Source organism: Garra rufa, chromosome 17 (assembly GCF_049309525.1).
Source record: "Garra rufa chromosome 17, GarRuf1.0, whole genome shotgun sequence".
In the NCBI taxonomy this organism is placed as follows: domain Eukaryota; kingdom Metazoa; phylum Chordata; class Actinopteri; order Cypriniformes; family Cyprinidae; genus Garra; species Garra rufa.
Genome location: NC_133377.1, coordinates 30361891 through 30388527, shown reverse-complemented (window position 1 = coordinate 30388527; position 26637 = coordinate 30361891).

Below are 26637 nucleotides of genomic sequence, written 5' to 3'. Positions count from 1 at the left end.
AAAATCTGGGTGTTATATTAGACAGCAACCTGTCTTTTGAAAATCATATTTCTCATGTTACAAAAACAGCATTCTTCCATCTTAGAAACATTGCCAAGCTACGGAACATGTTACCTGTTTCTGATGCAGAAAAGTTAGTTCATGCATTCATGAACTATTGTAATGCACTACTAGGTGGTTGTCCTGCTTCTTCAATAAATAAGCTACAGGTAGTCCAAAATGCAGCCGCTAGAGTCCTTACCAGGTCAAGAAAATATGATCATATTACCCCAATTTTACGGTCTCTACAATGGCTACCTATTAGGTTCCGTATCACTTACAAAATATTACTTCTTACCTATAAGGCCCTTAATGGTTTAGCTCCTGCATACCTAACTAGTCTCCTTCCACGCTACAATCCCTCACGCTCCCTAAGGTCGCAAAACTCTCGACTTTTAGTATTACCTAGGATAGCAAAGTCCACTAAAGGAGGGAGAGCCTTTTCACATTTGGCTCCAAAAATCTGGAATAGCCTTCCTGATAACGTTTGGGGTTCAGACACACTCTGTATATTTAAATCTAGATTAAATACTCATCTCTTTAGCCAAGCATTCACATAATGTATCTCATAACGTTGTACTTCAGTTACATCTGATCAAATGTGCATCAACATTTTTCAGCTTGGGCAAAACACACAATTTTTGCTTGGTTGGAACAGCAGCTACGCTAATTATTTCTCTATTTGTTTCTCTGTTTCTGCCATGGGATTTCCATCCCGTGGTAACTAGGAATTACACAAGATTCAGCCCGGATTCAGAAGAAGAGATGATGCCAACCCCTCAGAGGACCGCCGATGATGCCAGCCTTGAAACAACATTTTAGTACAGTTAGTACATTTTTATTCTCTCTTTTTTAAAAGAAATTAATATTTTTATTCACCAAGGATGTGTTAATTTAATAAAAAAAGAGATAGCATAGATTTACATTGTTAGAAAAGATTTACATTTTGAATAAATGCTGTTCTTTTTAACTTGTCGATCATCAAAGAACCCTAAAAAAATAAAATAAAATAAAAATATCACAGGTTCCAAAAAATATTTGGCAGCACAACTGTTTCTAACATTGATAATTGTAATAATAAATCAGCAAATTAGAATGATTATTGAAGGATCATGTGACACTTAAGACTGGAGTAACAGCTGTTGGAAATTCAGCTTTGCATCACAGAAATAAATTATATTTTAAAGTGTATTATAATAAAAAACATTATTTTATATTGTAATAACATTTTGCAATATTACATTTTTTTCTGTATTTTTGTTTAAATAAATGCCTTCATGAGCATAAGAGACTTCTTAAAAAAAAAAAAAAACACTACTCTTACTCACTAGTCTTACTGATCCCAAACCTTTGATCGGTTGTGTATGTGAAAAACAAATGCACAAAAAATTAAAAACTATACTAACCATGTCTTGTTCTTGCAGTTACAACACTGCCGAGATCTCTTCTGAAACTCTAGGAGACTGATGGAAATGTCAAATCTGAAAAGCAGAAAGTCTTGATTTTCTCTCCATCTGATCTATATAGAAGAAACAAATATGAAATGAAATATTATATTTGTGACTTCTTTATACTACATATGTGAAATTCACACTGGGTAAAAGCTTCAGCTGTAAATGACACTAACCATGCCACATTCCTTCAGTCCTGGCATTAATTGTCCTTTTGTGTTAAACTTGATTAACAACATCTTTTCAGGACTGTACGAAATACAGTACATTTTTAGGGAGGAGGATTTGGGCTGGAGCTGAATGAACGGACTATTCCACAGAGACAGGAAATCTTCAGCGGCTCTATCTCTGATGAGTATCAGCTATTAGCTGCTTTTGGCTGGATATTCTCCTGGGCTCTGCTTCTGCTGAGCGCTGGGCTGCACCGCTCTCTCCTTATCATGCCTGTCCACCTGTCACACTTGGCCCTTCTGTCCACTCCCTACTGCGTTAACTGTTAAACACACACTCACACACACATTACTCACTCATCTAATCAATCACTTGAAAACGCAAGCCTTTCACATGTATGAAAAAATGCACACATGGGGGCATACACACACAGTCTAAACACCAATCTGTTTCATGTGCCCCCTTGAATTAGTAAGGCAAGTGGATCTTGAATGTCACTTTAATAAATATAGATTTTTTTTTCATTTCATGTATTCTATCTATCTATCTATCTATCTATTGAACCCTGGACCATAAAACCAGTCATAAGGGTCATTTTTTTAAACTGAGATTTATACATTATCTGAAAGCTGAATAAATAAACTCCATCCATTGATGTATGGTTTGTTAGGACAGGGCAATATTTAGCCAAAATACAACTATTTGAAAATCTGGAATCTCAGGGTGGAATAAAATTGAAATATAGAGAAAAATCACCTTTAAATTTTAAACTTTTAAACTAAATTTTAAAATCTTAGCAATGCATATTACTAATCAAAAATTACGTTTTGATATTTACGGTAGGAAATTTACAAAATATCTTCATGGAACATGATCTTTACTTAATACCCTAATACTTTTTGACATAAATGATAATTTTGACCCATGCAATGTATTGTTGGCTATTGTTACAAATATACCAATGCAACTTATGAATGGATTTGAGGTCCAGGGTCACATATATAACTAAATATAAATTTTATATGCATATGTGTGTGTAATATTATTGTATTATTACTGTATATATACACATATATTAAATGTGTGTATTAATAAAAATCCTTCTAATATGCTGATTTATTATTAGTGCTGGAAACAGTTGCACTGCTTAAATTTTTTTTTGGAACCTGTGATACTTTTTTTCATGATTCTTTGATTAATGAAAGGTTAAAATAAACAGCATTTATTTAAAATAGAAAGGTTTTCTAACAATGTACACTACTGTTTAAAAGTTTGGGTCAGTAAATTTTTATTCTTTTTTTTTTTCTTCAAATAAATTAATGATTTTATTCACCAAGGACGTGTTAAATTAATAAGTTATAGCATTGATTTACATTGTTAGAAAAGATTCATATTTTGAATAAAAGCTGTTCTTTTAAACTTGGTATTCATCAAAGAATCCTAAAAAAAGCATCACAGGTTCCAAAAAAATATTTGGCAGCACAACTGTTTCTAACATTGATAATTGTAATAATAAATCAGCAAATTAGAATGATTATTGAAGGATCAAATGACACTTAAGACTGGAGTAACAGCTGATGAAAATTCAGCTTTGCATCGCAGGAATAAATTATATTTTAAAGTATATTCAAATAAAAGACAATGTTTTATATTGTAATAACATTTTGCAATATTACAGTTTTTTTTCTATATTTCTGATCAAATAAATGCAGCCTTGATAAGTCTAGAGACTTCTTTAATAAACATTACAAGTCTTACTGATCCCCAAATTTTGTGCGGCAGTGTATACGCATATACAAGGCATATTACGCATTGTAATAAATCTTTATTTATAATTTTATATTGATTTTTCAATAAAGAAGTTACTGATGAAATGTTGCTAACCTGATTTTTTTAAACTGAAAAACGTTAACTTAAACTAATTTTAAAAAATGTAACAATAGGATACCAAACAAATTTTTTTATACATTCCAGTGAACTAAATCTGTTAGCAAGGCCTCCTCAAAAAAAAGAAAAAAAGAAAAAATGTACATGCCCAGCAAAAAGGTCTTTGACATCCTCAAGGAAACAGAGAATAACAGTCAAAACCTTGTGCACATGCTCTAATATGAATAATCACTCAAATTAATGCGTATAATGCTTAAAAACTCAGCCCGACATTCACCAGCCAAAGGTCATCCAGCAAAGGCCCAGTGGACACGGATCGTGTGCCAAGCCGACACGTTTATTCTCGCATTTCACATGCGCTATCAAAAGGCAGAAGGATGCAGGAAACCTCCAGACTCTTGCCTTGACAGAGTTAAAACCGCAGGTCGCCCTCACGCGATCGCAGAGACCAGAACTGCTGTGACAGGTTTTCTCTTCGCGCTCTTCCTCGGTGCCGTTCTATAAAAGCTCACGCGCTTTGACGCAAATGTTTTTCCGAAGCCCTCCCTTAACGACGCTGAAATAAAGTCCTTCCCCTGAGGAGACACTGGCATTAGAGTCAAGCCAAGTCGTGATAGTGCCACCACCGCGCCACCGGTTTATTCGCGAGCGCTCGTCGCCGCTATTGACTCGGCGGATTAGCGCGGAGCGCATGAGCCCCCCTCGGCCCCCACCACCAGGATCCATGAGAACAGAATGGGGTCAGAGGCGCGTTAGGACAGAACACACTTAGATGCACCAGATTAGATTATTTGAAGCCCTTTGCCGAGCTCTCGTCTTGACAACAAATATCCCCGGGCCGCTCGGAGATGGTCACTGGGCGACTGCTCGCGACGTGGCAAAAACAATGTGTTGATTTTGATCTAGCGTGGAGCTGCTCCCTCTGTCCATAGCGGTTATGTAAATAAACGTGTCATTCGGGAGGTTAAAGCTAATTTCAGACCCTCCGTTTTAGATTATGTCAAAGAAAGAGGAGCAGAAAAACACGCGCGTGACCTTTCGGCTAAGGCTGTCTGTGTGGCTAATTTACAAGTGCTGTGTTAAAGTCCGGGGTCAGGCGTTTTAAATGGCCGGGCATTCTTTCCATTGCCCGTTTCATTAGAAAAAAAGCATTGTGGGCTTCGGGACGCACAACTCTCCGGATCTGACCTCTACATCACAGAGGCATGCTCTGTTAAATTAGTCTGATGTGTTGCCCTGAGCGCATGTAGCATTTAGTCTATTGTCCACTTTCACCTCACAGCTCTCGCTTTTAACCCTTTGCATTTAATAACACGCTCCTAATGGAAATCTACATCTCGGAACGGCGGAACGGCGCTTCGAATCCAGCGCCGGCCAAATGTGGGTTTTGTCTTCCCTTTAATCTCCTCATCCATCCTTTCACTCCTTTTTTCCCCCCCGTCTTTGTTGTTCTCATCAGAAAGCGAGATTTGCATTGCTCTTCGGTGTCCTATCCTATCTCTTTTGTTCTCGCTCTCTCTCCTGATTTGACTGGATTGTGGAAGAGAGATGATTGTGTAGCCTCAGGTAAGATTTTGTAGCTTTACATATCAAAGTCACTAAATATCTTTTTCTCTCACACACGGGCGTAAAGGGGGGGGCTTGTCGAGGGGGGAAAGTTCCAAGCCAAGTTTTTTACGGGGGATTGTTTGCTTTAGCGTATGAGAAGAACAAATCCAGCGAAACAAAAGGGATTACGGAGCAGTGTCGCTGTTGTGTTATTTATCTATTCCGCTTCTTTTTCTTTCTTTTTTTCCAGGGCGATGCGTCAATGTCAGGAGAATCAACGTGCAGGCGCTCGGTAAACACGGGAAACTAAACAAGGTGTTTGTAAATGGCAGAAAATGGGGCTGATCTCTCAACTCTTTCTCTTTTGTGCGCTAACATCGCCGTCTTTCCCTCTAACTGTGGAGCCGGTGCGATTAATCATCTATACATAATGTAATACTGCATGAGCTTCGACGGCTCAATCAGTTATGTTATTTCAAGATTAAACTATTAAACACTCCCATCTAATAAAATATCTATACGATTTCGGATTCATTTTCCATACTGAGAATCAATCAACAAACAATGTCTTTGTATGAATTTTTCAAGAGCCTTAGAGCTCGAAAACCGAGATGGATGTACAAATTCAAGATTTCAGATTTTAGTAGAGAAAACAAATGGTTACTATATCTAACTTTGACAAATAATTACATGGAACGCTTCTTATTCTAAAAGCATTTCCCTTTAAACAATAGTTGTTTATTTCCAGGCCCTGGGGACTTGTCTGTGATGTAAAGATTGTGAGGGCTACGAGACGTAATGCTATTGATTTGCCTGTGAATCGGGTGGACAGCGACCATGCCGCAATCTGGGGCAACGTCAGAGCATGTGTGCGTACCACATCAGAGCTCTGTGGAGAGGACATGACAACGTTTTGATACGGTCATCATGTTCTCATGCCTGATGCCCTGTAATTCCTCTCTGACAGAGCTGAGACATAACGGGATCCATATGGGGCTGCTAGAGACCGCCAGATCGGCACTGCAGATAGACAGGACCAGGAAAGGTCCATCAGCACGGCTCCATCAAACTAGCATCAGCGTCATGCCCGATGCCTGTTCCCATCCTGTCACTAAAAAAGCAAGCGCTTTCTCAAACTGATAAGCTTTAATATGATTGGTTGACTACTTTGTTACTTCTAGAGTCACAGTGGACAGATTATATGAATCCAAAAGAAAACAAAGTGTGTTTGGTACTGCTATAATATAGGATAATATATTATATTACAACTTATGCTTCTATAAGGAAAAAAAAAAACGATCTCACATTTAAATTTGATATTTAAATAATCTATAATGAACTGTTTGCAATTTTTATTATATTTATATAGGCACTTAATGGCAGATAAACTATAAATCTATGATATTATATTATATTACTTGTTATTAACTGTCTATATACAGTACATTATAAACAAAATAATATTTAAACACATGATAGATGATGAAATTACACAATGGTTTTATATCCGTGTCAATTCTGATTGTGAAAAGAGAAGTTTAAAAGCAAAAAGTACAAGTTCTGGAATGTACAATTTGTTGTTGCACTTTTAATAATATAAATTTAAATATAATTTTAAATAATTCATTTTTATATATAAATGTAACATTTATAATATATTAACAACATTGATCATTTATTTTTGCTATATAACAACTCATTCCAAGTAAACTAAACATTATATTATATTGAACTAGAAATATTATATTGAAATATATTTTTAACATTGAATGCCAGTATATAAATGTAATATATTTGTAATATATTAACAACATTATTGATCATTTCTTTCTGCTATATAACATTCCAAATAAACTAAAAATGTATGCCAAGTGAAATAGAAATTATATTACATACTATATTATATTGATGTAATATGTTTAACATTGAATGCCAAAGAAATATATTCTTAATATATTAACAACATTATTAATTATTTTTTCCTGCTATATAACAATTTATTCCAAGTAAACTAAACATTTATGCCATATAAATTAGACATTTTATATTACATTATATTATGTTATATTGAAATAATACATTTTTAACATTGAATGCCAATATATAATTGAATATATTTATAATATATTAACACCATTGATTATTTATTTCTGCTATATAACAATTTATTCCAAGTAAACTAAACATTTATGCCACATAAAATAGAAATTATATTACATTACATTATATTGAAATAATATATTTTTAACACTGAATGCCAATATATAATGTAATATATTCATAATATATTAACAACATTGATTATTTATTCCTGCTATATACTACTTTTATTCCAAGTACACTAAACATTTATGACAAATTAATTAGAAATTATATTATGTTATATTATATTGAAAAAATATATTTTTAAAATTGAATGCCAATATATAATGTAATATATTCATAGTATAATAACAACATTATTGATTATCTATTCCTGCTATATAACAATTCATTCCAAATGAACTAGAAATTATATTACACTACATTATTTTGAAAAAAAAAACAAGAAAAAAAAACATTGATTGCCAATATATAAATGTAATATATTAACAACATCATAATATATTAACAACATCATTGATTATTTATTCCTGCTATATAACAATTTATAGTACAATTTACAGTTTACAATTTATAGTAAACTAAACATTTATGCCAAATGAATTAGAAATTATATTATATTATGTTATATTACAGTGAAATAATTTATTTTTAAAATTAAATGTCAATATATAATGTAATATATTCATAATATATTAACATTATCGGCTGATTATTCCTCCTATGTAACAATAGTAAACTAGACATTTATGCCAAGTGAACTAGAATTTATATAGTATTATATTATACTATATTATGTTATATTATATTATAGTATATATTATATTATCCACTCAGAAGGATTATATTGTAACATTATAAAATTTTTACAAGTGCAACACCAAATTTAAATAGTTCCAGAACTTATATCACTAACTTTGGCACATTGACATTTCACTTTTAAACTGCTCTGCATTCATAATAAGAAGCGACACAGCTATAAAACTGAGTGGCGGTTAATGTACCTTTAAAAACAATTGATACTCTGTAATTTCATCATCTCCGTTTACAGTTAAAGTACCAAAGACTCCAAGCGAATCTGCATCTGCAGCCCAAAAAAAGTCACTTGGATGTGCCTCTCAGCCCTCACAAACTAGCCTGTGACTTACGATGGAGAAAACCATGGTGGGGAAAAAGAAGAAAGACTGCACGTCTGGTTGCTGTCTTGTTCATGTCACTCTGAAAGTGTCAGTGCTCGGCATGCTGGGATGTGTAGTCCCCTGGGTCTGCGCAGGGCGCGTGTAGCTTCTAATTGGACCTGTTAGGGTCAGCAATTAGTGTACAGCCATCAAGACCGGCACGACAGCTTCTCCTTTCATGCTGCTGCCAGTCCCTCAGTGAAGACAGAGACATGTCCAGAAGGCCTAAAGAGAGAGAGACAGAAAGAGTATATGAATTCAGAGCAACACATGGAGTTTGGGAGAGTAGGACAGCTGCAGGCTTTTTTTATGTGTTTGTGATAGAGGGACAGAACTTAATGGGACGTGTTCGTTGCCCAAGGCTCAAAGAGTTGAATCCATCTGTTATTTTTTGGATGCTTGAACCAACTGCGGCTCTTCTAACAAAGGCCACTTTGTAGAACTGTCTTGTTCTTGAACTGCAGCCGCTGCTGTAACACTGTGCTCCCTTTGTTAAATGCACAGTGATTAATCTAGTAAACCAAGGTGTTCGGCCCAGCCATCAGGTGGCAGTCAGGAGCAGTTAGAGGTATTCTCGGGCCCCAGTTGCCACGGCGACCCTCAGACAGACGCTGGCAGTGCTGAGGTAGCAATGGCCTCGAGTCACCATATTATGGACCTAATAAAATCAGCTGTACTGAGCTGTGCTACTGTTGCCATTACTGTGAGCTAAAGTGTTCTTTAAGCATCTAGATGCCATTTCAGTCAGGAAATGCTCTGACAACAATTGATTTGAAAAAAAAAAAAAAATTTAAATTAACAAAGATTTTTTAGATCAGTCGTATATCGTAACATAAAATGAGCCACAATTCAGCAGTTTTCAAAAATTGTGATTGAAAAAAAGAAATATGATTTTAGTCTATATCTTGCTTTTAATATTTTTCCTGCATTTACATTGAAATGGGAGTTAAGATTGTTTTTATATAATAATACTAATAAATATTCATTTAAATATATTTTAGTTCTCCTGGACACCACAGAAGTTTGCTAACGCCTCCTGTTTAAAGTTATAGTTCAGTCAAAAATAATAATTCTGTCAATAATTACTCACCCTCATGTCGTTCTAAACCGGTAAGAACGCAATTTTTTGATTAAATTCCGGGAGCTTTCTGACCCTACATAGACAGAAATGTAACTGGAATGTTCCTAGGCACAGAAACATAGTAAGGACATCATTAAAATAGTCATCAGTGGTTCAACCGTAATGTTATGAAACTACGAGGGTTATTTTTATGCGCAAAGAAAACTAAAATAACACCTTTATTTAAAGTTATTAAAATTATCCCATTATTTACTCACCCTCCAGGCATCCTAGGTGTATGTGACTTTCTTCTTTCAGACAAATGCAATCTGAGTTATATTAGAAATTATCCTGGCACTTCTAAGCTTTATAATGGCATAAGTGGGTGTTTCTCTTTAAAAGCCAGGGGGGGATAAAGGCCTCCACTTTAATCTAGATTGCGCCAACTGGTTGTACAAGGAAGCCGCTCCAGGTGGATGACGTAGGACATATGCTTTGCGCATGCGCCAATGAGTCTCGTAAAAAACAACGTTTGTTGAAAGGGGCAAAGGAAGCAAAGTTTCTATGGCGTTTAAACAGAGTCAAAAGTCGTGCGCACGAAAACCACGAGCACGCGAATGAAGCAAGCGCGCAAAACAGACCCACGAGAGGAAAATAACAATGCGAGAGCGCATCTGTGCACCCGCGAGAGCGTATCTGTGCACCCGCGAGAGAGTATCTGTGCACCCGCGAGAGCGTATCTGTGCACCCGCGAACGCACATTTGTACACCGCAAGCGTGCAGAACAGTATTTAGGAGCGGAAATGAATACTCGCGCAAGCCCCTGCTGCCTAGCGCGCACAACTGCACGAGCGCTCACGCGACTACTCAACACGCGCTCGCTCCTCGAGTTGACTTTTGACACTTTGAGGGCGGGGCAATGACTTTTGTCTTCCCACCTGTGATTGGTCATTTGTAAAACCCAAAGCACCCTTTCCCGGCCTGCAACAAGAGACAGTGAGGATTGTTCTCATCCTTAACTATACTTACACTGATCTGCTTTTCTAAGATTGACAATTACATCATTTTGCACATTGATCATATAATGCATGGTATTAAAGCAGCAATGTTATCACCATTTAATATAAAAGTAGTAGGGTAAGTGTAAACCTACATTTATGTCTAAATGTGTAAGTGTAAACCTATATGTGCTTTTCGGAGATATTGGCATAAGGCAAACAATAGGTTAACATGTTTACCTCTCAATTAATATATACTGTAGTAATGGCTAGATGACATGCATTTTATAATCTAAAATTAAGATATTAAATGAATAAGGGGCTTGCACCAGTATTCATTTCCGCTTCCTAAATACTGTTCTGCGCGCTTGCGGTGTACAAATGTGCACTCGCGGGTGCACAGATACGCTCTCGCGGGTGCACAGATGCACTCTCGCATTGTTATTTTCCTCTCGTGGGTCTGTTTTGTGCGCTTGCTTCATTCGCGTGCTCGTGGTTTTCGTGCGCGCAACTTTTGACTATTTAAACTCCATAAGTTTCCATCTACCTGGAGCGGCTTCCGCGTACGACCAGTTAGTGCAAGCTATAATAAATTGATTACGTTTTAAATATAAATATTTTTCTTACACAAACGCAGCCATGTGAGGCACTTTTATTAGGAATGGATGCACTTTATTGGACTTGTTTTGGACTGTTGAAGACAAACACCCGCCCACTGCCATTATAAAGCTTGGAAGTTCCAGAGTAATTTTAATATAACTCTGATTGCATTCGTCTGAAAGAAGGAAGTCATATACACCTAGGATGATTAAATAATGGGTTATTTTTAATTTTGGATGAACTTATCCTTTAACAATTTTTCTCTCATGCATTGTGGTACTCTCATGAATAGAGGCGGACTATTTTAACAACGCCCTTACTACCTTTCTGGGCCTGGGAACATTTCAGTTACATTGCTGTCTATGTAGGGTCAGAAAGCTTACGGATTTCAAAAATATCTTAATTTGTGTTCTGAAGATGAACGAAGGTCTTACAGGTTTGGAACTACATGAGGGTGAGTAATTAAGGACAGAATTGTAATTTTTGGGTGAACTATCCCTTTAAGAAGTACCATTTTAGATGCTTTTACTGGTCAAAATTTCTTTGAAAAGTCATCACAAAATGACATTTACAATCCATTTTACTTCCGTAATGCGACCTATTTAGATATGAAACACACAGACACACACACAAAAAAGGAATTAGCCAGTTTGGATTGATCGGATCATGAAAAGTGTTACATAAATTGAAGCACATCCTGAAAGCAGCCAACACTCATTTTTGAAGAAGGTTTTTACCGCAACATGAAAGTTGCAGGTCAAGTTCACGATTGAGAGCATCTTATGAGATCTGAAAGGTTAAGCGTTTTTAAATTTAGATGCACAACCTGCGAAAGTAGTCTAAAACAATCCCTAAAAAGCAAATTTCGAACAACTAATAGCCTGCGAGGCCTAGGTGAAATCATCGAAAAAGGAAGACAAACATGTTTTTTGTTTGAAATATAAAATGCACTGATCAATTTTAATTCCATGTTGACTGTTAGTATTTCATTCAAAAAAATGTACTGAGACAGAATATGCAAATCAAAAGGTGCTTTATAAATATAATTACATTAAATACAATTAAAAAATTCAAACTAGCATCCTTGCACTCAAAGATGTGACATCGCTTTGGGCAAGGCTGAGAGAAATCAACCTGTTCTCCATGAGCTGTCCGAAGCCCCGTCCAAACCTGACCTGAGGGCCTAAGACATTTTTGTAGAGAATAGTTGTCATGGTAACGGAAACAATTCTTACAATTTTTTCGTCCTTTTTTGGTCCCATTTTTTACCACCCACAATCAATGCTTTGAATGCGCTGACTGATTTAGCTGTGCTCCACAGACAAATCAATATTTAGGGCGATGTGAACAGCAGGATCAGGCGAGATTTCGATAATTAAAAGCAAAGCTGACGACGCCATATGAACCTTGTGTGACCAACGGGGCTTATGTTGTGAACGAAATGGAAGCCATATATCAGTGTGATAGTCCTGCATGATGGATTATTACAAAGACTTCATGAACAACTCAAGCCATCTGAGAGAGCAGCCTGCACTTACTTAGTCTTTTCCTCATTTTGCTGAAAAGATGACATAAACAGAAGCGTTCCAACTTTCAATCAGGAGCTGCAACACAAAGCTGAGCCGCTCAACTTGACGACAGTCTACAGCTACTTCTGCGCGACTCGTTTTGGACATTTAGCAAAACTGTTGCACATGTTTTTAAACAAAAGCTGAAATAACTTGTCACACACCCCCACACTCCTACACTCCCAGCATGCAATGCAAAGGACTACCTGACCTCCTGCCGTTGCCTGGGAGCCGAGTCACCCACACAGCTGGTGTGTGTGCATGTGCGCGCATTTGCGTGCGCAAAATACTGGCACTGGCCCAGGATAAAGTTATCTGATACTGTACTGCCCCCACATCCATGAACAACAGTGAAGAACAAGAGAGAGGAGAGATGTGGCAGGCCTCCTCCGCAGGGAAAGAGAGAAAAAGAGACCGCGAGAGACACAGATGGAGACAGAGTGAGATCTGTCAAGAGTTTGAGTATTGAGACTGTAGGAATGCTATAAATGTGTGAAGAGGATTCAAAAGTTTTCAATTCAAAACTCGTAAGCATTGTTATGCTTGACTCCTGATGTACTGGCTCTCAAACAGTAATGGCAAACAAGTGCTGCACACATTTAGACCACCCACACACACTTCAGGGGGAAAAAACTCATCAAAATAGTTTCACTTATTAAATTTTACTGCTTGTGTCCACTGTTTGAAAGGGGTATTTTACATAGAAATAAAAACACCAAAAGTATAATACTTACCCACCATCATGTCATTTCAAACCTGTATGTACAGTAATACTGGGGTTTGACTCAAACGATTCAATTCTGATTCTCAAGCTTGCGATTCAATTTCTGATTCGATTCAATTCAGGCACAGTACATGGCAAATTTTCTCAAGTAACAAAAAATCTCTTGATTAATGCTGTAAAATATACATGAAAGTAAGTTGGTACTACAAGGTTAAAATTTACTAATTTGTATACATGCGCTTAAATTACACTAATTGTCATGATAAAAACTTGACATTTATTCAAACATAAACTGAAGAACAGTAAAAAATTATATTGAATATGTTATATGTTGCATATATCATCCAGAGAGTGTTTCCCTAGCTGACTAATGAGTCTATGGTCAAGGAATGTGTTTTTTTATGAGGTAAATGTAACATTACATGACATATTGTTTACAAACTGTTATATTTAAGTTTTTCCGCCATTGAAACACTGTTTGAATGATTACATGAGACAGGATACAGATTTTTGTCATTTATACTCGTTTTTTTTTTTACAACGGGTTCAGATGTTCATTAATGCTTATTTCCTGCTGTAACTGGTAAAAAAGCGGATGAGATGATAAGTTCACATGCGCCTCGTGCTGCCGCTTCTTTTGAACTGAGGCGTCAGCTTCAAAATGGCATTTATTGTTTGAATACTGTAATAAAATGGACAGAATTTGAAATCTGAAACTTTGTTTCATATCAAACGTAACAAAGCACAAAGCTTATTCCGATTTATTGGTTAGGATGTGCGCTACAATGTTCCATTCATTAATTGAAAACTAGACTACGCTAATCGATTCTTGGGATTTAAGTATCAATATTGTTTCGTAATAATGACAATCGATTAAAATTGAAAAACAAACTTTTTTTTTTTAGGTACATACTGAAAAATATGGTGTTAGTTGGAAAACGGGCTATCAAATCCCATTTGCACTTCTGCATATTCAAATTTATCATATCACACTCCTTCATGAGATATATATATTTTGTTTTTAGAGATAAACTTATAGATCTACATTTTCATTGTAGAGTTTGGGGTCAGTAAGTTTTTGTTTTTGAAACAAGTCTCTCATGCTGACCAAGGCACTATTTATTTGATCAAAAAAAATATATATATTTCATATATATTCAATGCAATTTACACAAAATGTTACACAAAATGATTTTCACACAAAAGCTACAACTTTTGGTAACACTTTAGTATAGGGAACACTTATTCACTATTAAGTACGACTTTTCCCTCAATAAATTCCTAATTTGCTGCTTATTAATGGTTAGTAAGGTAGTTGTTAAGTTTAGGTATTGGGTAGGATTAGGGATGTAGAACAAGGCATTAATATCTGCCTAATTAGTACTAATAACTGGCTAATATTCATGCTAATAAGCAACTAGTTAAGAGACCATAAAATAAACTGTTACCCAACTTTTATTTTTAGCTTTTTAGAGCTTGAAAGCCTCTGTTCACTATTCACTTTCACGGTCACAATAGAGCAGGTTGAATATTCCACTAAACATCATCTTCTATCTTCATCTTCTATGGAAGAAGGCCAGTAATACAGGTTTGGAAAGACATGAGAATTTACATTGAACATAAAAATTAGTCTAGGCCACTTGGTAAAATACAAAGACCTTTAAAATTAACTTTAACAAACTATTGCATGTTTTCTTCAAGCTAATATGATCAGCTGAACTGCACATATCTTGCTGAGAGATGACAGAGATTTTTCTTTTCAGCAAACTCACAGGTGTAAGCCACTTTTCCGAAGCAGCGCACTGTCTCTTTTTCCCTGTCTGTAAGGCGGCAAGTGTTTTTAAGTAGAGTAAGCAGACTTTGGCAGAATTTGGCTGAATAATGTTATTGTTCTCAAACTCAGGTGAAGTTGTGCAGTTCAACTTCAGATGCTGGCTCTATAATTGCTGAGTTTATTACTCTTATTATCATTGTAGTTTAAACAATAGAGCATGGCGCTAGCAACACCAAAGTCATAGATTTGATTTTTTTTTTTTAGACAGTGTTATTATTGTTAACTAAGGGTAAAGCTATTAAAAATTAAAGAATAAATTTAAGCTGAAGTACAGATATTAATATTACTGAAACTAAAATAGTAATAAAAATAAAGTTAAAATAAATAAGTTTTAAAGTTTAAAAATGACAAAATCATGTATAAAAATAGCAAAAACTTAAAAAAAGAAAAATATTATAGTACATAAACTCTATTAAAATAACACTGCTAAAATGTATGCTTTGAATACACCAAGTTGCTTTTTATTTTAAAAAATCTGCAGAATGCATAGTTTATGCATATAAGCATCTATACTGCACCCTTATTGTTGTCATATGCTTTCAGTGAAATATTTTATAGACCTACTTTGACACATCACACACTCTTCACTGCGGCCGCCCACTGTAAACAGTCTAGAAGCGCTGCTGATCGCGCCTGGTTAGGACAGTGTGTTACTGTAGAGTTGCAGTAGTCAGTACACATAATCACCTGGAGAAAGAGACGAGAAGACAAGAGGAAGAAGTCTGAGACAACTGCATCCACAGCCAACTTTGTGTATATGTGTTTGTGTGAGGGAGTGTGTAAGAGACAGAGAGTTTAATTGTCCCCTGCTTGTCCTAATTTGACACACGCTGGCATGTGTGGGTGAGTCGTGTGTGCGCGCTACAAGTTACCGTTCGCTCCTCACTTCCCCGCAGTCTTCCCATAAGCCCCTGTGTACGAGCGCTGACTGACACACCTTACAGGCCTAATGGAGGGCTGGCAGAAGAAGATGGCAGCTCTCAGAGACTGCCAGGGGGATCTGCCGCAGGCAAACACAGCTTCATACACCACCCTCTGAGGAAGCGAGAGAGATAGAAATAAATATATCAGCTCTACCACTCCACGTAAACAGTCAAACAGGCAGGCACACACTTTCCCGCTCTCTTTCGCACACACATAAACGCTCGCCGTGGTGCTGGTGGAGTCTGTAGCATCTAAAAACACTATGAAGAGAGTTTCAAACGCTTCGACTGAAGAAAAGGCAGGTCTGGTCAGTAAAAAGTGGCTCTGCACTGGAACTCCATGAAGAATTTAGTCTAGTTAAGTATTAAGTAAATCTGACCAAAACATATTACATAAGTTTATCAAAATTAGACCTTGTAATTCTTAATCAAATGTCTTAAAGGGTTACTCCACCCCAAAATGAAAATTTTGTCATTAATCACTTACCGCCATTTCGTTTCAAACCCGTAAATGCTTTGTTTGTCTTCAGAACGCAGTGTAATATATTTTGGATGAAAACCAGGAGGCGTGTGACTGTCCCATTGACTGCCAAGTAAATAACACTGTCAAGACCCAAAAAAGTATAACAGGCATCGTCAAAATAGTCCATCTGCCATCAGTGGGTCAATCTGAATTTTATGAAGCGCAGACAATACTTTTTGTATGCAAAGAAAATAAAAATAACCACTTTATTCAACATATCATCTCATCTGCATCACCGTAGCGCCATTTTGGATAGTATCCCCTGTACGCAAACAGATACGTTTTCTCCATTTATTAACGCTTTGATTTGAACGAAAACAGTGTATCCTCTTGACGCAGCTGACAGAGAAATACGTACGCTGTTCGCGTACAGGGATACCATCTAAAATGGCGCTACGGTGACACAGGTGGAGACGAATTGTTGAATAAAGTCGTTATTTTTGTTTTCTTTGCGTACAAAGTATTCTCGTAGCTTTGTAAAGTTATGGTTGAACCACTGATGGCACTGATGGTCTTTCCTACTTTTCTGGGTCTTGACAGTGGTTTTGTCCTAGCAGTCAATGGGACAGATATTTTTCATCCAAAATATCTTAAATTGTGTTCCGAAGATGAATGAAGCTTTTATGGGTTACTCAACAGCTCTCTGGTGACCTCCATTACTCCACGAATCAGTTTCATGATGTAAAGTACCTGTAGTGGTAAGAAATACTGGACAGATTTCTATATTTGTATCTAAATCCAAGATGTTCATGTCCTTCTTTCTTCAGTCAAAAAGAAATTAAGGTTTTCGAGGAAAACATTTTAGGCCTTTTCCTCCATATAGTGGACTTCAATGGGGGACAACGGGTTGAAGGTACAAATTGCAGTTTTAATGCTGCTTCAAAATGGCTCTACACGATCCCAGGTGAGGAATAAGAGTCATATCTAGTGAAATGAAATGCAAAATGGCATCTCATTTTCTCCCCCAACTTAAAAACTGTCCGACATCGTTGTTTTACCTTTTTTAGTACAGGATGTTTGGATTTCTTTGGTACTTCCATTACCTTTCCAACGTGATTGCATAATGCGTGAAGTCGTGGACACAGAGCTAGTGTAAAAAGTATAAACTTTTTTTTGGGTTTTTTTTTTTTTTTTTAGAAAATTACGTTTTGCTAGATAAGACCCTTATTCCTTGACTGGAATCGTGTAGGGCTCTTAAAGCTGCGTTGAAACTGCAATTTGGACCTTCAACCCGTTGATCCTTAATGAAGTCCACTATATGGAGAAAAATCCTGGAATGTTTTCCTCAAAAACCTTCATTTCTTTTCGACTGAAGAAAGAAAGACATGAACAGCTTGGACGACATGGGGTAAGTCAATTATCAGGAAATTTTTATTCTGGAGTGAACTAATCCTTTTTGTATTTTGCTCAAGGCCACAATGGCCTCTCACAAATTGTGGCCTCTGTGGTTCAAACCTACAATTAACCTTCAAAACGGAGGTCTTCAAGGCTCTTTAAAGGAACAGTTCACCTAAAAATGAAAATTATCATGTCATCATTTATATCATGTCAGTCAAAAGAAGTATAATTTTCTTTCTTCTGCAGAACAGATTTTTATTTTTTTTGCATTTAAAAGTCAATAGGGTCCAAAACCTTGAAGTTCCAAAAATTCCAAGTATAATCCAAGGCTTCTGATGTAAAAATGTAAGTGTTTTTTTCCCGCTCAAATCAAAAATGACACATCGGCAACAAACCTTATGTGTCACATTTGACTTTAGCTATATAGATGTAAACTGATCAAAGATTTAGTGACAAATGCACAGACACAAACACAAGCTTTGCTATAAATCCAACACAACTCAGATAGTTTAATCACTAAAGCACAATATTTTTAATTAGGAAGGAATTGTCTGCATTTATAAGGTGATATAAGATATGTCTGATTGCAAATCAAACGTAAAGAAATGTTGGCACGTTCAGTTTTACGGTCAGTGCGCATTATGCCCTGAGAGGGTTCGGTTTAATTGTAGCAGAGTCAGGTATATTAAAGAATAATAGGATGAGAGAGGGATCGTTGTGTTTAAGATTTGCCGACACCTCAGGACAGTCATGCACTAACTACACATCTCCTTTCTCTCCTGTTCCCTCACCGTATTGATCGGTCTGTCTGTTCTTAATGGTCCTGTTAAACACAGTCACCGGCCACTTTAGTGTGCCGAGGCCCACTTAGCAATAAAGCTCTCGGAGCTCTCTTTAAAACCGCCGCTGAGACAGGAGAGAAGCTCAGGGTCACTTGGACAGAGAAGCACTGATTTTATCCCACACCTGGTTCCAATAGAAACAGGGACAGGTGTGGAAACCGGGTTCGTTTAAGGGTCTTGCGAGAATTTCTCTGTGCACTCTGTGTCGGTTAAAGTGGATTAGGAGGGCATTTGAGGTTCTGAGAAATTCTGTCTTGTTTTTGTGCTCTTGTATGCATTCCCTCACATTTTAGTGCACACACACACACACAAAAATCAATCAAAGCTGTCTTTGACTGACGTATTGATCGAGTTGCATCTAAACTCTCCTCTTTCTCCTCTGGTCTCTTGCTTTGTGTCTATCTCTCTGTGTCCTTAAGTAAATTCTCTTGAATTCTGAGGAGGACAGAGCTGTTAGTTCAAGCAATTCAATGTTGAATCACTGCGACAGAATCACACTCCTTTCCTTGTAATTGCTTTAATATCTCAATAGTCTCTCATAAACAGCAAATCAATCTAGTAGACTCCGAATTCAAGGAAAGAAGAAGCCTGAACAGGATATCCATTGAAAAGATCAAACTGAATAGAAAATAATTTTTTGAAGAGGCATAAGTGCAAGTGCAAAAAGTCCACAAGTGGAAAATAAAATATTTTTGATTTGCACTATTGTGTCTAAGTAAAATCAGCACACTTAATGCCATTTAAAGCCTATATTATGTTCCAGTACTGTGCTTTTATATGTGTTACATCTATACACTCTTTAAAATAAAGGTGCTTTAAAAGGTTCTTCACAGCAATGTCTTAGAAGAACCATTTTTGGTTCCACAAAGAACCGATCAGTCAAACCATCTCTTCCTTACCTTTTTATAATCTGAAGAACATTCTTTCACCATAAAGAACTTTTTGTAAAACAAAATGTTCTTCAGATGTTAAAGGTTCTTTATGGAACCATTAACACAAAAAGTTTCTAGGGCCCTATGATTTCTGCAATGCGAAAATGTGGACGAAATGGCGGAATCTGAAAGTCAGTTCATGAGCATTTCACTGTTCCTTTTGAGGAAACAACCATCATATCATAGTTCAAACAGAAACTTAAAGGTCTTTACAGCTACCCATCAAAATAAAAATTTGGTTTAACTTGAAGAAACTGCGACAGAAATATAATTACATGACAGTACTACTACTAATAAAATAAAAAATTTAATTAAACTTTAAAAAAATGGGGTTAAATTGTTCAAGTTTCATGGTTTCAATTAATTAGACGTGCTTTTTGATTATTAAAATTTAATTTAAATAAGACAAAAAAAAAAAAAAACGAATCCAGAAGAAAAAAAATACAGAAAAAAAATATTTTTTTAAAAATTAAATAAAATTTGGGAAAAAATAAAACAGATTTCATAGGGCCATAAATATATAAACTACTGTTCAAAAGTTTAGAGTCAGTAAGATTTTTTTTAAAAAGTTGAAAAAAAAATCTTATGCTTATATTTATTTGATTTGAAAAATACAGTAAAAACAGTAATATTGTAAAATATTACAATTTAAAATAACTGTTTTAACATTTTTTACCATATTTTAGAATGTAATTAATTTCTGTGGTGCAAAGCTGAATTTTCAGCAGCCATTACTCCATTCTTCAGTGTCACATGATCCTTCAGAAAGGATAATTTTTTTAGGATTATTTAAAGAATAGAAAACTCAAAGAACAGCATTTATTAAAAAACTAAATCTTTTATAACATTACAAATGTCTTTAATGACATTTTGATCAATTTAATTAATTTTCGCTGATTGAAAAAATCGTGACCCCAAATATTTGAATGGTAGTATACATATATTAAAATGCATTTACAATAGAAACATCTGAAACTTTTAATAAATTGATGTTAAATTGTGTAAGTTTCATAATTTAAATAATTAGACATGCTTTTCAATTAATATAATTTAATTTGGCCATTAAAACAGTCTAGAAAAATTTAAAGGGGACAAAAAACAGAATGCAGAAAATTAAAAAAAAAAACGGAATTTGGGAAAAAATTTAAATGGATTTAATTTATTTAAAAAATACAGCAAAAATAGTAATATTTTTTACAATTAAATAAAAAAAAAAACAGTAAAATATTATTAAAATTTAAAATAACTGTTTTCCATTTTAACATATTTTAAAATGTAATTTATTTCTGTGATGCAAAGCTACATTTTCAGCAGCCTTTACTCCAGTCTTCAGTGTGACATGATCCTTCAAGAAAGGATACTTTTTTTTAGGATTCTTTGAAGAATAGAAAACTCAAAGAACAGCATTTATTTAAAAAAAAAAAAGTCTTTTAAAAAATTATAAATGTCTTTAATAACAATCAATTTAATTAAACTTTGCTGATTAAAAAAAATGGTACTGACCCCAAACATTTAAATGGTAGTGTACATATCAAACGCATTTACAATAGAAGAAACATCTAAAACAAAGTGCAAGCTTAAAGGAAACACAACTGAAAACTCCATTACATCTCCACAGCCATGAAAGGGCAAGACAATTTTCCTCTGGGACCGACGGAATATTGTTTAACGTCTTTCAGAAAGGTTTCACTTCGGGTTGTTGCTTTGCGAATAATCAGACGCGTCATACGAATGCAGTCTGTAGGGCAAACGACATCATAGCCCATTTCAGAAAGCGGATCTTGACCATGCCCTGGAGGACCGAAAGGCCGGCCAATCAGGAAACAACACAAACTCACACAACCGTTGTACATACAAAAGGACAAGATAATTCCACTGCAAAAGCGAGCATGTTTCTAAAGAACTCTTTCTCCAGAGCCAAATCTCCTCATCTGGCAGGAGGGTAGCTCAGTACTCTTCAATTACACTTTATCTCAGTACTGCACTTTAAAGAGAGAGAAAATCAGAGAGCGAGACAAAGAAAGAGAGCGTGACTGCAAATTGCGCAAAGAAGGGGAAATCGGGGGAAAGAGAGAACATGTTCTGAAGCAAACAACTGTGTTTGCAGTACATTTAGAACAATGCTCTTATGGGACGCCGAGTCGTTAGTAAACGGAGTTGCCTTTTATTAGTTGAATGATATAAAACATGACAAAACAGCTACTCAGAGAGGATCTGCGATTCATACACTCCCACTGGGATTTCTATATAGGCCATGAGCTCTCCTCTCTCCCATTTAGAGGAGAGAGAAAGAGAACGAGAGAGAGATCCAAGAACAAACCGAGTGCAAGAAAAGAGGATAGAGGGAGCATGAACGAGAGTGTGCAAATGAACAAGAGAGGACAGAAAGAAAAAAAAAAACATGGGACAGAGAGTGAAGAGAGAGGATGAGAGACTGCACACTATAAAAATACTGTTAAATTTACAGTAAATGTGATGTTAATTTACCAATCTACTTGAAATGCTGTCTTTGTCATTTTAAATATACTGATAAACCCCCAAACAATAAAAAAAAAATACATTATAAATTTGATAAACTAAAAAATATTAAGCAGACCTGTTTTTAAGACTGGTAATAAAAAGAAATGTTTCTTGAACAGCAAATCAGCAAATCAGAATTATTTCTGAACGATCATGACAAATTGAAGACTTCAGTTTTGCCATCACAGGAATAAATATCATTTTAAAATATGTGACCCTGGACCACAAAACCAGTAATGACATACATCATCTGAAAGCTGAATAAATTAGGTTTGATGTATGGTTTGTTAGGACATGAAAATATTTGGCTGAGATACACCTATTTAATAAAAATAGAATCTGAGGGTGCAAAATCACCTTTAAAGTTGTCCAAATGAAGTTCTTAGCAATGCATATTACTAATATAAAAACTATTTTTTATATTTATGGTAGTAAATTAAAATATCTTCATGGAACATGATCTTTACTAAGAAAAAAACAATTTTGACCCATACATATTGCTATTGATATACCTGTGCTACTTAAGGCTGGTCTTAAGACTACTTACTTGTGTTCCAGGGTCACATATTCTAAATAGCTTCCATCTGGCCGCAGATACAGAGCCCTGGACTGGAAAAAAAGCCCACTTTAAGAAAAGTTTTGTACCATCAGCCATCACTGCTCTAAACAAACTTCTGTGACAATCATCCCTCTTTTGTGTAATGTTTGTCTGCACTGTGTTGAGGAGGGGGGAAACTAGAGGGGGGAGGGGTGGTGTGTGATATGGTATATGTTATACGCTATATGCTATATGTTATATGTTATATGTTATATGTTGCTGCTGTATTTTTGGAAATATGATGTATGTGTGAAAATGAATATCCTTATGGGACAATAAAGACTCTATCTATCTATCTATCTAATGATGTTTCACTACATCATACTGTATTTTTTATTAAATAAATGCAGCACTGATAAAAGAGACTTCTTTTTAAAAACATCTACTGATCCTAAACTATACATGCATCCCCAATGTAGGTATGTGATAACAAAAGTAAGAAATATAACCGAGAAAAGCCTTACGCATCACATTTAATTTGGCGCCTAACAATTTACAGGTTCACATTTGTATTCACTTGTTAAATATAAAATTGTTTTACTGTTAAGCAATTAACAGGTTTTTAAATTAAGTACATTTACATTATCTTTCCAATAGAATTACTAAAAATGTGTCATAGTGACAGCAGACGGAGCAGAATACAAATACGGAAGAATATATTCATAGTTGCAAGAGAGGGGAAAAAAATATGAGAGAGCGTTTCAATTCCACAGATACAAGTCTATGTGGAATAGACAGAATGAGACAGAGAGAGAAAGTAAATGAATGGTAGTAAAACTCTCCGGTGTGTATTAATAGTAAGACTGCTGGACTGCTGGAGTCCCATGAGCGCAGCTTTCAAGCGACAACACTGAGGCAATATAGGACTCGGGGCCGACTCTAAAAGCAACGCAATCCCATAATAAGTCCGGTGAGGCGTTATCCTAGTGACGAGTGCATGCTTGCCTCCTTTAAGTGCTGGAAACCAAACAGCTGTTACGTTGCTGCTCATATTATAATGTTACATATAATATGTTGGTACAGTGAGGGACACAAATTATTTGATCCCCTGCTGATTTTGTACGTTTACCCACTGACAAAGAAATGATCAGTCTATAATTTTAATGGAGGGTTTATTTGAACAGTGAGAGACAATTTTTGCAAAAAATGCATTTCAAAAAAAGTTATAAATTGATTTGCATTTTAGTGAGTGAAATAAGTATTTGATCCCCCATCAATAAGCAAGATTTCTTTTATACAGGTATCGAGCTGAGATTAGGAGCACTCTCTTAAAGGGAGCACTCCTAATCTCAGCTTGTTACCTGTATACACAGAATCAATCAATCAGATTCCAAACTCTCCATCATGGCCAAGACCAAAGAGCTGTCCAAGGATGTCAGGGACAAGATTGTAGACCTACAGAAGGCTGGAATGGCCTACAAGACCATTGCCAAGCAGCTTGGTGAGAAGGTGACAACAGTTGGTTGAAATGGACAAACACAAAATAACTGTTAATTTCCCTCGGACTGGGGCTCCATGCAAGATCTCACCTCGTGGAGTTTCAATGACCATTAGACACTGAGGAATCAGCCCAGAACTACATGGGAGGATCTTGTCAATCATTTCAAGGCAGCTGGGATCATAGTCACCAAGAAAACAATTGGTAATACACTACGACATGAAGGACTGAAATCCTGCAGCATCTGCAAGGTCCCCCTGCTCAAGAAAGCACGTTCAGGCCCGTCTGAAGTTTGCCAATGAACATCTGAATGATTCAGAAGAGAACTGGGTGAAAGTGTTGTGGTTAGATAGGACCAAAATCAAGCTCTTTGGCATCAACTCACTGTGTTTGGAGGAGGGGAAGACTGCCTATGACCCCAAGAACATAGAGGTGGAAACATTATGCTTTGGGGGTGTTTTTCTGCTAAGGGGACAGGACAACTGCACCGCATCAAAGGGATGATGGACGGGGCCATGTACCATCAAATTCTGGGTGAGAACCTCCTTCCCGCAGCCAGGGCATTGAAAAGGAGTTGTGGATGGGTATGACCCAAAACACACGGCCAAGGCAACAAAGAAGTGTCTCAAGAAGCAGCACATTAAGGTCTTGGTGTGGCCTAGCCAGCCTCCAGACCTTAATCCCATAGAAAATGTTTGAAGGGAGCTGAAGGTTCGAGTTGCCAAACGTCAGCCTCAAAACCTAAATGACTTGGAGAGGATCTGCAAAGAGGAGGGGGACAAAATTCCTCTTGAGATCGGTGGCCAACTACAAGAAACGGGTGACCTCTGAGATTGCCAAAAAGGGCAATCTCAAGTCCTAAGGCAAGTCAAAAATTTATTTGCATTTTAATGAGTAATAACTTTTTTGAAATGCGTTTTTCTGTTGTTGTTGTTGTTGTTATTCTGTCTCTCACTGTTCAAATAAACCTACCATTAAAATTATAGACTGATCATTTCTTTGTCAGTGAGCAAACGTACAAAATCAGCAGGGGTTTAAATAATTTTTCCCTCACTGTAAATTAAATCACTGAGCTACAGTCTTAACTATTAACTTCTATAATTATTTATGCTGACTATTTAATGTTAGAACTACATGTAATGGTTAATTTTGTTAATTCAATTTAACTATGTCCTTACTAACTTTCTGGGCATTGAATGTGGTAGTTGCGTTGCTTTAAAAATGTATTAAATTGTGTTCGGAAGATGAACGAAGGTCTTTCATCGGGTTTGGAACGACATAAGGGTGAGAAATTAATGACAGAATTTTCATTTTTGGGTGAACTAACCCTTTAAACTTTGGGCTTCTTAGGATGTCAACAATATATTGATTTCTAACACTTTTCATCTTTTCAATGTTTTACTCGTCTGCCACAATAAGGTTATGTCTTCTCAGTGAATATCGACATGTGAGTATTACATGGCTCTGATCACCCTGTCTGGGTTTATTTTGTAATAATAACCAAATGACTGTACATTATGTCTTACATAAATTGAACTTTCATTATATTAAATTATTATTGAAGCCTCAAATGACACAGACAACACGACAAGGCAAAAATCTATGAAATGGCTTTGTCTAAATGATGCTTTCTGACAAACGCTTTCATTGCATGAAACTTGAATGGATAGACACCGCAGGCCAGTGATTTGACGGTCACACAACAGTGCAGACAACCTGACTTTTCCTGATATTGACAGATTTCGCAATATAAGGCACAGCAGAATACACAATATTGTGTCTTGGTTTGAATGTCTGTAATGATTGTGTTTAACACTGAAGACAATAAAAACATGAGCAAGATGTTTACTGACAATTTCTGAAATGAACAGTGTCGCTTTAATTATTAATTAAAGCGAAGCAGTGACTGTGTGTCGTGTGTGTGTGTGTGTGTGTGTGTGTGTGTGTGTGTGTGTGTGTGTGTGTGCGTGCGTGCTATTGTTCCCAGCAGTATGACAGGATCAATAAGCTCCGGATAATGATGTTGTCAGTAAATGATCAGACCGTCTCCAGGGCACACACAGCAAACACCATTAGTGACAATGACTGCAAACTGCATCCTTTTGTGTATGTGTACATGTGTGATATATGCACAATGGACAGTTCATAGAAATACAATGTTGTGTATTTAAACATATCATTACAGTAGAGTAAACAGTCTGATGGTCAGTTATTTAAAGGAGTAGCTCATGCAAAAATTAGAATTTGCTGAGAATTTACTCACCCTCAGGCCATCCAAGATGTAAATGAGTTGGTTTCTTCATCAGAACAGATTTGGAGAAATTTCGCATTACATCACTTCCACCAACATATTTGTCTAGAA